Source organism: Lithobates pipiens, unplaced genomic scaffold, assembly GCF_037356315.1.
Source record: "Lithobates pipiens isolate NorthernLeopardFrog02 unplaced genomic scaffold, aLitPip1_a1.2 Scaffold_27, whole genome shotgun sequence".
Lineage (NCBI taxonomy): Eukaryota > Metazoa > Chordata > Amphibia > Anura > Ranidae > Lithobates > Lithobates pipiens.
In genome coordinates, this window is record NW_027507788.1 from 8,473,369 (window position 1) to 8,483,145 (window position 9,777).

Sequence of the window (9,777 nt, forward strand, 5' to 3'; positions counted from 1 at the left end):
ACTTTTGTGGACCAAGCAGGTTGTGTGTTAGTGATTAGCAGACTGTACGTCAGTCCCTATACCAATGAAGGACTGCTGCAGTATAGGGCAGCGGTCAGCAGTAGTGCACGGCAACCCTATGTATTGTGGACCGATAGCGGTCCTTACAGAACAGCAGACTGTACCGCACCCAAGCCTATGTACCGTAGCACCCTAGACAGACCAAGTTACCAGTCCTGATAAAGAGCTTTGTGGAACAAGTGAGTTGTGAATGATTAGCAGACTGCAGCAGAAGGGCAGCAGTCAAGTATAATATTCTTTCTATATTTGGAAGAAAGAATATTATACGTGTACAAGCCTATTACCGTACCACTGATACCAGTCCTGAAAAGAACCTTTGTGGAACTAATAGTAACAGCAAGTCTTTAAAATTATCCTCACTGCCTGACACACTGCTTCCTGCCTGTCCCTATACAAATTGGCAAAAAAGAGTAGGCTGGAACGATTAGCTGGAACAGCTCTTTTGTGGACCTGATAGTAACAGCTAATGATGATGATGATGATGATGATGAAGAAAGACTAATCTGGCTGAGCTGTCCCTAAAATAGCAGCATACAGCGCTCTGTCCCTTTATCTAAACTGACAAAAGAAACTCAGGCTGCTGACCTAACACCTATACCAGTCCTGAAAAGAACTTTTGTGTACCAAATAGCTAGCGTTTTCTCTGTCCCTACTCCACACAGGATCCTTTCCCTACAGTGACAGAAGAAAGAATGTAAAATGGCCACCGGATCGGGTGTATTTATAGGTTAGGGGGAATGTCCAAGTGTCCATGAGCTGTCATGTCTCAATTGGTTGTCCTGTAACACATGATAAACGTGTCACGAAAGGTTAAAGTTCTTGTATACATTAAACACGTAAGTCCGCCGGGGCGAACGACGGAAAAAGGCGTTCGAACCCGCGGACGGCGAAAGTCGGAAATTCGCCGCGAAACGACCGCCGGGCGAACCGTTCGGCCATCACTAAACACGGACCATAAACTTCTCTCACAATCTCAGGTCATGGGTAGAAAGAAAAGATCAAAGTGCTCACCGCTTAAGTATAAGATTTCATTTTTGTGTTCAAACACAAACTACTCACATAAAGACAATAAAAAACACAGCATGTAAAGCCGACAATCGTGTTAGTTCCGTAGGGCAGCAGCGGGTGGCGTCATGCATAGCTCCTCCCCCGTACGCGTTACGTTCAATCAGAAACTTCAACGTCACCGGACTCCTCCCCCCTTCTCTTCGTTAGCAGACGGAGGCACTTTCATCGATCACATTTTTTTTTTTGATCGATCAAAATTCTTTTGACCAGTACTCACCTCTCCGCCAACTTCCCGGGTCTTCAGGGAGTTCCGCTGGAGATCCGGTGACGTCACCGGACTCCTCCCCCCTTCTCTTCGTTAGCAGACGGAGGCACTTTCATCGATCACATTTTTTTTTGATCGATCTAAATTCTTTTGACCAGTACTCACCTCTCCGCCAACTTCCCGGGTCTTCAGGGAGTTCCGCTGGAGATCCGGTGACGTCACCGGACTCCTCCCCCTTCTCTTCGTTAGCAGATGGAGGCACTTGGGGAAGGGGGGAGGAGTCTGGTGACGTCACCGGATCTCCAGCGCAACTCCCTGAAGACCCGGGAAGTCGGCGGAGAGGTGAGTACCGGTCAAAAGAATTTTGATCGAACAAAAAAAAAAAATGTGATCGATGAAAGTGCCTCCGTCAAAAAAAATTTGATCGATCAAAAAAATTAACGATTAATCAAGGAATTCATCTTTGATTTTCACAGCCCTACTTTTTTTTTTCTATTAAATTACTCTTAAAGCTCACCATAAATGTTATAATCTTTTTACTAATAACATTAGATTTACCAAAAAAAACATATAAGGACCCACCTAAATGATACAATTCTGTATCCACTTGGGCAGGCTCGTGCCCTATGTAACTGTTGCTAGATCAAAAAAAAAAATTGCACAGTCAGATTTTATTGTGCGTGTGGTCTTCTTAAAGTAATTCATTTGCGTATAGAAGAATCTAATTCAGTAAGTCTCCTCGTAATCCAGAAGTAATAAAATGATGCCAGACATGTATACTGTTGATCTCTGGCCAGGAGAGTTTGGCACTCAGAGGAATAGCAAAGCATAAAAAATTGAACTCTATTAGCTGGCAGCGATCCCAGATCTCTAATTAACTGAACTCGTAGAACAAAAAGTCAAGTTTCATTTTACGCAAGTGAAGATACTACTGAGCCAAAATGCCCTTCAAACATTGAAAAGTACGTAGTCCCTTCCATTTACTTTATACATATATTGTGCGACAGAATTCAACTTTAGTTGCAATTCCTCCAAGATGTTCAACTCTTGTTGTGCAAGCGATTCCGTTATTTTTTTTTTTACTATGGAGAATATTCTGGAGTTAAAGCCTGGGTCCATTTTTTTTCAGTTTTCAATAGAAGTAGGGAAGACCCTCACCACGCCAACATCCAAGCAATTTTATTCAAGAATTGACCAAGTCAAAAAATTAACAGACTTTGTGGGCACATAATGAGAGAGAGAATCACTAAAAAAAAAACTATACATTTTATTACAACATACCCCGAAAATAAGACCTAGCGTGATTGTCGGTGATGGCTGCAATATAAGCCCTATCCCCCCAAATAAGCCTTGTTGGTCTTATTTTCAGGGCATGAATGAATGAATGAATGAAATACTTGTATAGCGCACAATGCGAACTGAATCGCCTCTAGGCGCTGTGGCGAGCTTTGATCATCTGCTAAAAGAGGAAGGTCTTGAGTTTTTTCCTAAAAGCCAGGTGATTTTCTTCCAGGCAGATGTTGATTGGTAGAGCATTCCATAGCCGAGGCCCTTGGACAGCGAATCTCCGATCCCCCTTGGCTTTATACCGGGCTTTGGGCACGAGGAGGAGGTTTTTGTTGGCTGATGGAAGCATGGGCGTCCGCAGGTAGGGGCAAGGGGGCTCAAGTGCCCCCCCCTGGAATCAGGGATGAGATCTTAAATTCAACACAGTTCCATCCCTATCGGGGTGCGGGCAGCCCACACCCATGTGCAACCCGCCAGTGGGGTGACACCATCAAGGTTCTGCCAAGCCCCCTATCAGTGTAGTGTGACTGCAGGCTCTTTTCCGTGCTCAGTCCAGCAGAGAACTCGGCAGCGGTGCTATCAGGTTTACCCCGGTCACCCCCTCCTTTCTCCTGTCAGGGAGAAGAGACAACGGCTCTCACCAGGTTCCTCGCCCAGCTTTGGGCCCGCTCTGTTCCTTCCCTATTGGCCATTACTGTTCCTGCCCGCTCTGTTCCTTCCCTATTGGCCATAACTGAGGGACAATCAAAAGAGACTAGGAGAGGAGAGAATCATATGACATGTAGTCCCAAAGATTGGTGGCCTCATTTTCCACAGGGAGGAGGATACAGCTTGATTGAGAGATTGAGAGACTGTAGCCTGAGAAAAAAGCTGAGGGAGAGGGTGCTACAGGAAAAAGAACAAGGATTGTGCTGGGCAGAAGCCAGAGAGAGAGAGCCACGCTGCCCAGCGCCACCAGAGAGAGAACTACACTGCCCCATGCCACCAGAGAGAGCCATGCTGTCCAGCACCACCAGAGAGAGCCATGCTGCCCAGCACCACCAGAGAGAGAAAGACTGAGTCACTGCCAGGGTACATACATGCTACACTACTGACCAGAGTGAGCGATCTTCCAGCCGGAGGGATCACTGGTGTTGTTTCGCTGGGTCTGGTAAGAGGGCCTGTTGGCCATTATCCATTACCTATCCTAGGGATTGTACTAAGTCTGCAGTCTCTGACCATGATAATCTGATAATGACATTGTCGAAAAGGGGCGGCGCATGGGTGACCCTAAAATTATGCCCCCCCTTGAAAAAAGTTCTGCGGACGCCCATGGATGGAAGACTGCGGTTTGGTGTGTAATGATTTATTTTCTCCATTAGGTATTGCGGAGCTTCTCTATGCACGCATTTATGGGTGAGGCAAAGGGTATTGAACGGGTAGGGCTTACTTTCATGGAAACAGGGAAACAGGGTAGGACTTATTTGGGGGGTAGGGATTATATTGCAGCCATCACCAACAATCACGCTAGGCCTTATTTTCAGGGAAGCAGGGTAGTTGTCACATACTTTACAGCAGAGTGCGAAATGCTGAGGTGGCCTCTTGCATGGTTCCGGTCCCAACACCCCTGGTAGTGGGGACAGGGTAGTGCTGGGGCAACGAAAGGGTGCAGGTGCCTGCAGGCTGAAGGCTGGAGCTCGGAGATCCTCTCGGAGGAAGGCGTGAAGACTGATCACCAGAACTGTTCAGCGGAAGCCAGGCAGGTAAGTATGGATTCAGGAACAACTGCAAGTCAGGAACAGGCAAAGGTTGGCAACTGACTGGCAACAAGGTACATAAACGGAAGGCAAGTTCGTAGTCAAGGACAGGCAGAGGTTGGCAACGGGCTGGCAGTGAGGTACAGAATCAGGAAGCAGGGCCGTAGTAAAGAATCCAAGCCGAGGTCCGAATAATCAGTAGAGGTAGATAACAGGCAGGGGTGAACCAGGAGAATGGTCAAGGAAGCCGGGTTTGTCAGGAGCAAGGTAACAGGTCAAACAGCAATCAGGAACTCAGGAACAAGCTGAAGACGATCCAGCACTGGTATCAGGCAGAGACTCAGTTTATATAGGGCACCGTGCGCCAGGATTGGTGGACGTGAATTGCGTGCGCGAGTGCGCACGCGCGTTCGCATGGGTGCGCGAGTGCGCACGTACGTTCCGGAACTTGTTCGCCTCTGTTGGGGACACCGCGCATGGCCATTGGCATTAGCAGAATGGGAATTAGCCACTGCTGCACAGAGACGGGCATTAGCACTGTGAGTTCTCTGACAGTAGTTAAAAAAACATATAAACAACATACAAACAACACCCTGTCTGGACACAGTTACCAGTTACCCAATAATGCAGTTATAGAGGACTGAACCTACGGTACAAAGATTCATTTAATACTGTATTAAGATAAAAGAAAAATTTCTGATCCAGTAATGCCTCCAAAAACTTGCTAGTCTACGCGTTTCACTAAAATATTAGCTTATTTAAAAAAAAAGTCATGATGAGGCAACGGAAAAAATTCTTGCAAATCCTGAAAGGAGCATAGAACATTATGTGAAAAAAATCCTAGCTATGTATTGAAGCCCCTGGGAACACCAACGCTCGAATCCCTCCAATTTACATAGTTCTTTATAATGTCTATTCCCCCAAAGTGGTGAGAACTCCGGTGCCCCCTTCAAATTTCATTATACTCCTCATTACCTGAAAGACCCCATTCATAAGTGTCAATGTTGGACCTTGATAGGTATAAGCGAAAAAGCTCCAGATTCCAGCTGAGCCAGAAGATTGTAGCAGGAACTACTTAACAATAGGGCCTGTCTAGGGTCTTCCCAATTCACAACTCCTCAACCGGGGCAAAATCCTGAAGTTGGGAAGCTATGAAATAAAGTCTCGGCTGAGGTGCCGCTAATCAGCCCACCTTCCCTAGCTCGCTGGAGAATTAATAGCTTAATCCTTGGGTTTTTCCCTTTCCATAATAGCCTTCGATTATTATTTTTTTTTAACCATTTAAGAGTTAACCATATCGGTGAATTGTGAAGGATGTATAATAATTTCTTTAGATCGGGACATTTTGTGTTCCTTTTTTTTTTAATATTTTAGCGTGCTTTACTTTATCAAACAGCTTCTATTTAAGTGATTTCTTGATTCAACAGGTGTGGCAGTAATCAGGCCTTAACTCAGCATCCAAATAATGTGGTTATTAATCACAGTTTCACAGCCATCTTCACCACAGTGTGACAACTCTTTTACCAAACTGCAAGGCCAGTCGGATTGCCAGACAGACTAGTCACGTGACACTCTCAGACACGACCAAATACTACTCCTCCCACTCTCACCGTTTCCAGTGAAAATATCAATGTGCAAACTTTTTGAAGACCCCTCAAGCCCTTTTGGGAAGTCATCTAGATGCCTCTACCTTCCCTAGTAGAGAAGTATGGGAAAGTGACCTGGGATCGCTCCTGGAAGAATCTTGGCAGTGCATCCTGGAACGGGCTGAAATTATATCTTCATCTCCCACACAGCGGCTTACCCAAACTTTTTACTATCTATAGAACTTATTATTATACTCTGCTGAAATGATTTTAATGGGGTCGGAAGGGAAGGCTGGTTTGCATGAGAAGTCAAGGGGACCCAGCAAATGTTATACACATGGTTTGGCGGTGCCCAAAATTATTTGTGTACTGGCAGTCTATTATAGATACTATTAATAGAGCTTATCAAACACACATTGTACCCGTCCCCTGGGTGTGTATCCTAGGGAATGTAGATGATAAATTGTTTCCTAATGGGACGAGGATGACAATATCCAGGCTTCTATTTGTCGCATGAAAAATCCTTGCATTGAACTCAGCATCTCCACATCCACCAAGATTAGAGGACTGGCGAGCCCATGCCAATTTGATCCTTCTTAAAAAAAGTCAGCAACTACAAATACAGTAGCTGCTGACTTTTAATATTAGGGCACTTACCTGTCCAGGCATCCAGCGGTGTCCTCACCAGAGCCGATTCTTCAATCAGCTATCAGGTGCTGATGCCGCCATCTTGACTAAGGGAAAGCGGCAGTGAAACCTTGCGGCTAAACAGCCCATTCCCACTGCAATTTGTGAATGGGCCACAGTCTATTGGGACCTGTGAAGTGTCCCAGAAGGCTGCGGGGGAAGGACGGGTTCCAGTTCAGTTTGCATCGGCAAACTGAGCCAAAAGTGGGAATGGGTACCTGTCAAAACCAGTTACCTGCTCCCTCCCAAAAGGTGCCAAATGTGGCAGCGGAGAGGGGGAGGAGGCAGACAAGCGGAGCTTCCCCCTTTTGTGTGGAGCTCCGCTTTGAATTGATTGCAAACATTCACAGTTTTTATAAACTAAATAACAAACTTGTCATACTTACCTGCTCTGTCTAATGGTTTTGCACCGAGCACTCCCAATCCTCCTCTTCCCCCCCCCCAGCGCTCCTGGCTCCTCCCCCTTACCGAGTGCCCCCCATAGCAAGCTGCTATGCACTACATTTAAGAATGAGTGTTCATTTTCGCAATGTATTTATAGGTTGTCTAGGATCAACATCACTACAATCTGCATCCAACAAACACATTTCTACATATGGTACTTGATTATTTAAAATCATTAAAAAAAAAATTGAAATCATTATTTAATCAATGTCATTTTTTTTTTAATTAAAGGTTAAATATTATGAAGATTTTTTATATTTTTATAAAAATAGAAAACATACTAAAGTGCTCCTTTTACAGAAAAACTATAAATAAATAAATATGATATATATATATATATATATATATATATAAATTATAATATTATACATTTTGCAACAATTAAGCAACAGCAATTAAGCTAAATGCAAAGATCACTCCTCCAACCAGCATCTAGCTCTTAGGCCGCGTACACACGGGCGGACTGTTCGCTCAACTTTGTCCGCTGAAACTTGGTTTGAGCGGACAGTCCGCCCGTGTGTAGGCCACTTTCGAAATGAGCAAACTGTTCCCGCTCGGAGGAAAGTCCGCTTTCGAGCGCATCTCCAGGTAGGCAGGGCCCGCGAGGGAGACGTCGCGGGCCCCGCCGCCTGGTATGGACTTAAAGGGGAACCCCAACGCCGAAAAAAAACGGTGTGGGGGTCCCCCCAAAGTCCACAACAGACCCTTGTCCGAGCACGCTACCCGGCCGGCCAGGAAAGGGGGGCGAGCGAGCGCGCCCCCCCTCCCGAGCCGTACCAGGCCGCGTGCCCTCAACATGGGGGGTGCCTTGGGGAAGGGGGGCCGCGCGGCCCCCCACCCCAAAGCACCTTGTCCCCATGTTGATGAGGACAAGGGCCTCTTCCCGACAACCCTGGCCGTTGGTTGTCGGGGTCTGCGGGCTTATCGGAATCCGGTAGCCCCCTTTAATAAGGGGGCCCCCGGATACCGGCCCCCCACCCTATGTGAATGAGTATGGGGTACAATGTACCCCTACCCATTCACCTGTAAAATAAAAGTACCCAAAAAAAAACACAACACACGAGATAAAATATTTTATTGCACAGCTCCGGGGGTCTTCCGTCTTCGGGGGTCTTCTCGCCGGACTCCTCCGCTATCTTCTTGTAGCCCGGTCTTCTGTCGCCGCCGCCTTCCATTCTTCTGACGGGCCACCGCGCCTTCTTATAGCTCTTTTAGAGGCGGTGGCCCGGTCTTCTGTCGCCGCTGTCGCCTTCCGTTCTTCTTCTTGTTCTTGTTCTTCTTCTTCTCCAGGAGATGTTGACACGTCGCTCTCTCCGGCCGGAATGCCAGAGCCGCGCTGTGCGGCCACTTATATAGTGACAATGGGGCGGTGTCACATGGTATATGTCACATGGGTTGGTCACATGGTGACCCCGCCCCCTTACGATGTCATAGTCCCCATGTGATATCAACCCATGTGACCAACCCATGTGACATATACCATGTGACACCGCCCCATTGGAGAAGAAGAAGAAGAAGAACAAGAAGAAGAACGGAAGGCGGCGGCGACAGAAGACCGGGCCACCGCCTGTAAAAGAGCTATAAGAAGGCGCGGTGGCCCGGCAGAAGAACCGAAGAGGGGGACAAGACCCCCGAAGTCGGGAGAAGAGGCCGGCGGCGGGGAGGAAGAAAGCCGGACTCCTCCGCTAGCAAAAGAGCTACAAGAAGATAGCGGAGGAGTCCGGCGAGAAGACCCCTCGAAGACGGAAGACCCCCGGAGCTGTGCAATAAAATATTTTATCTCGTGTGTTGTGTTTTTTTTTGGGTACTTTTATTTTACAGGTGAATGGGTAGGGGTACATTGTACCCCATACTCATTCACATAGGGTGGGGGGCCGGTATCCGGGGGCCCCCTTATTAAAGGGGGCTCCCGGATTCCGATAAGCCCCCCGCCCGCAGACCCCGACAACCAACGGCCAGGGTTGTCGGGAAGAGGCCCTTGTCCTCATCAACATGGGGACAAGGTGCTTTGGGGTGGGGGGCCGCGCGGCCCCTCCCCTTCCCCAAGGCACCCCCCATGTTGAGGGCACGCGGCCTGGTACGGCTCGGGAGGGGGGGCGCGCTCGCTCGCCCCCCTTTCCTGGCCGGCCGGGTAGCGTGCTCGGACAAGGGTCTGTTGTGGACTTTGGGGGGACCCCCACGCCGATTTTTTTCGGCGTTGGGGTTCCCCTTTAAGTACATTCCAGGCGGCGGAGCCCGCGACGTCTCCGTCGCGGGCCCCGCCTACCTGCACACGCGCTCGAAATGAGCGGACTGTTGCCTCTTGTGTGGGCGAGTCCGTTCAATTCAAAAGTTGCACGGACTACGACGAACAAAGTTTGCCGTATTTGTCCGCTCAAAAAGTGCCGTGTGTGGGCGTGTTCGTTCATTCAAAAGTTTGAGCGGACTGTTTGACGAACTTAGTTTCGGCAGACAGTCCCCGCGTGTGTACGCGGCCTTACAGAAATGTATTCAGTGTACCATCTAAATAGCACAGACTGCAATAAAAACCTGCAGAGCCTCTAGCCTTTTCCTGAACACCTAAATCAATGGCGTCAAACTTAAAAGCCACATTTGTATCCCAAATCAATTGGAGAGTAGTATCTACATTTACAAATTAATACATAATGTATATTGTTCCTTTTCAGGCCAAACTAAGCAATTTTTGGTGATATTGTTCTGAAAA